Consider the following 5175-nt stretch of genomic DNA (forward strand, 5'->3'; position numbering starts at 1 on the left):
GTAAGAAGCTCTCGCTACGGCCGAGAAGGACTCTAGCGCCGGACGCTCCCGCGGTAAGCCCTCCGAGGGGCGAGGGAAAAAACTTTGGTCGAGCGCATTTCCTCTACGGAGCGAATTTGAATGAAATAAACCCACCACCTATGATCGCACCTGGGACCTCCCCATTGCCGACCGTTTTGAACTTCGGGCCCTTCCCGTTAGGCCCTGACTCGCTTGGCGGAGTGTTAAACGCGTTCCCGCTACTTCGCTAGAGTCGGGCGATCGACGACTCGGGCTCGATCGAGTTGGCCCACGGCCGGCCAACCCTGCCGGGGTTCAAATCCCGGTTTGGGAGCTTTATTCATACGATTTTATCGCCTCGTCGATTCGGCTTTACCGCACGGCGTCCCTGGGTAAGAAGCTCTCGCTACGGCCGAGAAGGACTCTAAACGCCGGGACGCTCCCGCTGGGGTCGAATCTAAATTTGCACCAAAAAAATTTTTTTTTTAGTAGTCCGCAAAGAAAAGGGCTAACCTTACCAGGGTTTGGAGTATAGTAGGAAGGCGGTCGTGGGTGGGAAAAATTGAAATGAAGCAAGCAGCCGAAAGCGCGCGTGGCCTCTGTACACCCACGGTCACCACGCTGACGAGCGGTGGTCGGAGAGTCCGGAGTCGTCCCAGGTTAGCTCCTCGGAGAGACCTAGAGTCGTGTGAGCGCGAGCGTGTCCGCGGTCGGAGCATCCGACCCAGCACGAGAAGCCGAAGGGTAACGTTTGTGCGGTAGAGTCAGAAGGCCGTCGCGAAGGATCGAGCGCTGGGAGTTCTCGGCGTCTGGCTTCGTCGTCGGCGCCCGTAGCCTCCTGTCCCACGGTCCGTCCCGCCGGTTGGAAATGGATACGCTACCAGTTGATCCTGCCTGTAGTCTTATGCTTGTCTTGAGGTTAAGCCATGCACGCCTATGCTCACCCTACACAAAGGAAGCCGCGAACTGCTCAGTATATCGGCGATAATACACGGGTGGCGATGTTTGTCCGGACACCTTAGAATCCCAAGCTAATACGTGCACACGAGTCCTCCTCCTAACGGGTTACCTCCGCGGGAAGCGCATTATTAGGATCTTGACCGCGCGGTGGTTAACGCCGCCCGCCAGCTGAGGCGAACTCTGGGTATGTGACGACCGCTGTTAGCGCGTGCCCGTTTGCTCGCCGTCCCATCAAATTTAGACGGCCCGCAAGAGCCCCCCGTGTTGGCTACGGGTGACGAGGATCAGGTTCGATCCCGGAGAGGAGCCTGCGAAAACGCTACCACGCTTAAGGGTGCAGCAGCGCGCAACTTACCCACTCCCAGCACGGTGAGGTATGAAGATAAATTCGGGCTGCTCGCATGCGAGCCTAGCGTCGGATTGAGCGTAACCAAACACGTCCGTTGATGACCTATCGAGGCAAGCCTGGTGCCACAGCCGCGTAATTCCACTCCGATGGCGTATGTTGTAGTTGCTGCGTTTAAAACGCTCGTAGTTGATCTCTGAGGTGACGCAGCGACAAACCGCGGTGACGTTGCCCCGCGATTATGCACCGTCGTGGTTTTGGGATGAGCAAGCGGTGCCTTCCGTGCCGCAACCGACCCTCGCGACGGATCTCGCCGGCATCGCTTGCCCGTCGCTGCCGGTTTAGTCTCTTTCCGTCTTAAGCCGTGTCGGCTTGGTACGTGCGTATCTGGCCGACACTAAGTACGGCGGTGTTCTCCCTGAATCAATTGGAGTGCTCAAAGCAGTCGTGCTCGCACAGCTTGCTCGAACGATGTGATGACGCCACCGCCCCGCAATGTAACCACGGGACCGTCTCCGTGGGGCGGTGGCGAGTCTATAGAGACGGCCGGGGCGGCGTACTACCGCGGAGGGTGAATCCGACGATCGCGTGGACGAACAAGAGCGAAGGCACCGGCCAAGAGCGCCTTCGTTGATCATGAACGAAAGTCGAGAACGAACGCGATCAGGTACCGCGGTAGTTCCGACAGTAAACCATGCCGACCGTTACGCGGGACGTCCCCTGTGGGAAGCCTCGCGAGGCCCCGAGAAATCAGAGTGCCTGGGCTCCGGGGGAGTACGGTCGCAAGGCTGAAACTTAAAGGAATTGACGGAAGGGCACCACCAGAGTGGAGCCTGCGGCTCAATTTGACTCAACACGGGAAGCTTACCAGGTCCGGACACCGCGTGGATTGACAACTGAGCTCTTTCATGATTCGGTGGTGGTGGCATGCCGTTGCTAGCCGTGAGCGATCCGTCTGGTTCATTCCGATAACGGCGAACTCTGCCCTGCGATAACAAACGCGGTCAAGAGGGTCCGTCTCACGGTTGGTCGGCGTTTCGGCTCTCGGTCGGCGTCGGTCTTCCCACTCAGGAGAGCGTGCCCCGACCGCCGTCGCGCAGGCCGCGTCCTGCAGGATTGACCTCGAGCAGTGCGTACGAGATGGAGCCATAACAGTCTGTGATGCCCTTAGACGTCCTGGCTGCACGTGGCTACAGTGTGCGCCAGCCGGCGCGTGTAGACCGTGAGCGTAGGAGTCTTCATGTCCGGGTCGGTCTTCCTGCGAGTTGGGCCGTGAACTCGAATGCCACGTAGTCACGGGTCAGCATCCCGTGCCGACTACGTCCCTGCCCTTTGTACACACCGCCCGTCGCTAACTTCGGTGACGGCGCAGCCAGGGCCCCGGAGTGGCCGCGAGACGAGCTCGGCTCCTGAAATCGCAGTCGTCGCGATGTCGCCCGAACTGCGCTGCCCCGAGAGGGTAAAAGTCGTAACAAGGTTACCGTAGGTGAACCTTCGTAGGATCACTCCGATTTCGTTTTGCCCCCAGCCCGCCCGCCCGACGGTGAAGGTTAAAACACTGTCCGTGAGGCCGGGCTGCTCCCTGGCCGGAGCGGTCCAGCTGATAAACGGCGGCGCGTTGCGCCGCGAGTAACCGCGCGCGCAACGCTTGCCCCCCCCACCCTTTGTCGTCGTTTGGCCCTTAAGCGAGAGAAAATAAATACAACCTTTGCGTGGATCACTCGCTCGCGCGTCGATGAAGAGTGCGGCCAGCCGTATTGAGTCGTGTGAACTGCAGCTGCCTCATTGAACATCGACGTCTTGAACGCAAATTGCGGCCGTGGCGTAAGTCACCGCCACTCCGTATGAGGGTCGCCCTACGACGTCGCCGCAACCGTCTTCTCGGGGGACTGAGCGGCGCGACGTGCCGTACCGGTCGGTCTCGCCCGACTGGCGCCGTAGATCGAGGCTCCCGTCTGACCACGGAGACGTCGTCCCCACCCGCCTCTGGGTATGGGCGGGGACGACGAATAAGACGCGCACCGAAGACGGGAAGCACGCACCGATCGCTGCTTCTTCCTCAATCCTCGGCCTGCTCGATGTACACGCGAGCGAGGGCTTCGTGGGGTATGCGGAAGTAAGTATAACGACGCGCGGCGAACCCGACGGATGGGCGATCTGCCGACCTCATATCGGACAGGGTACCCGCCGAACTAAAGCATTTCAGTAAGCGAGGAAAAGAAACCAACGGGACTCCCCCAGTAACGGCGAGTGAAGCGGAAGAGCCCACCTGAAACCCCCTGGGCCCGTGCCCGCGGGAGCTGTAGCGTTCGGTCGGGGTCAGCGGATCGGAGCGCCGCGCGAGTCTTCTCGACGTGCTTGCCCAGAGCGGTGCCAGGCCCTTGCCGGCGGCGCTCCCTTCCGCCGACCTCGACCCCGGAGTCGGTTGCTTGGCAGTGCAGCCCGAAGCGGGTGGTAAACTCCACCTAAGGCTAAGTACCCTGCCGAGTCCGATAGCGAACAGTACTGTGAGGAAAGTTGAAAAGAACTCTGAAGAGAGGTGCAAAGCGCGTGAAACCGCCAAGGGGTAAACGGGCTGAGCCGAGCGACGTGTCCCGCCGTGGCGGCTGGTCGCCCGTGCCCCCCGCGGAGGCGCCCCGGAGACGGGGACGCCTTCCGATTCGGGGGTCGGGCGCGTGCCCCACCACGGCGGTCTCCGCTGCCACCGGCACCGGCCGTCTCGTCCGCGCGCCCTACGCGGGTCGTCGGCCTGCGGATCGTGGGCGCGAGTTGGCACGAGAGCGGTCGTATTCGGGTGCCGTGGTCGACCGCGGACAAACGGCGGCGGTTCGCCCCGGGGTTTCGGCCTCCCGGCGGGCGCTCCGTCCGTCGAAAGGTGCGCAGCGTTATTCCGGTACCTGCCCGACCCGTCTTGAAACACGGACCAAGAGTCCGACGCCTGTGCGAGCCGCAGGTTTCCACTAAACCCCACGGCGAAGTGAAAGCGAGAGGCCCTCGCGGCCGAGGGCGGATCTCTCGGGCGACTCACCGAGTCCCCGAGCGCACCGCCGGCCCGGCGGTCGCCGCGTTGACGGCCCTGTCGGAGCATGAGTGCAGGCGTCGGACCCGATAGATGGTGATCTACGCCTGAGCAAGCGAAGGGCCGGGGGAAACTCTGGTGGAGGCTCGAAGCGACTCTGACGTGCAAATCGACCGCCCGACTTGGGCGTAGGGGCGAAAGACCAATCGAACCATCTAGTAGCTGGTTCCCTCCGAAGTTTTCCCTCAGGATAGCCGGTGCCGACGGAACGATTTTCACTCGGTAAAGCGAATGGTTGGAGGCATCGGGGCGAAACGCCCTCGTCCCACTCTCAAACTTTCAACGGGTGAGGCGCCAGACCCGCCTCGCACGGGGCCTGGCCTAGAATCACACGGGTGCCGAGTGGGCCATTTTTGGTAAGCAAAATGCGCTGCGGGATGAACCGAACGCCCGGTTGTGGTGCCCAACGCAGGACGCTCACGGAAAGCTAAAAGGTGTGGGCGGTACTGACAGCAGGCGGTGGCCACGAAGTCGGAATCCGCCAAGGAGTGTTAACAACTCACCTGCCGAACCGACCCGCCCTGAAAATGGATGGCGCTGAGCGTCGACCCACACCGGGCCGCCCCGCCAGCGGAGGGTGCGACTCCCCTCCCCGGCAAGCCGGCGAGTAGGAGGTGCGCCCGGTGGCGTGAAAGTCCGGAGCGTCCCTTCGGAGCCGCCGCGGTGAAGATCTTGGGTAGTAGCAAATATTGAACGAGAGTACTTTTCAAGGCCGAAGTGGGAATGGTTCCGCGGAACAGTGCATGTACGTGGTAGTCGTCCTAAGGCGGGTTACTCCCTTGCTGAAACG

The 5175-nt window shown here is 61.7% G+C and overlaps 3 pseudogenes; all 3 read left to right on the forward strand.

Annotated features, from left to right (window-relative positions):
* The first annotated feature begins 878 nt into the window (after nt 1-878).
* Nucleotides 879-2814, forward strand: LOC144961667 (small subunit ribosomal RNA; annotated as a pseudogene).
* A 195-nt stretch (nt 2815-3009) lies between these two features.
* LOC144961666 (5.8S ribosomal RNA) lies at nt 3010-3160 on the forward strand (annotated as a pseudogene).
* A 307-nt stretch (nt 3161-3467) lies between these two features.
* Nucleotides 3468-5175, forward strand: LOC144961668 (large subunit ribosomal RNA; annotated as a pseudogene; the record flags this gene model as incomplete).

Source organism: Berghia stephanieae, unplaced genomic scaffold (assembly GCF_034508935.2).
Source record: "Berghia stephanieae isolate SIO BIC M18660-M18661 unplaced genomic scaffold, UCSD_Bste_1.3 scaffold3501, whole genome shotgun sequence".
NCBI classification, from domain to species: domain Eukaryota; kingdom Metazoa; phylum Mollusca; class Gastropoda; order Nudibranchia; family Aeolidiidae; genus Berghia; species Berghia stephanieae.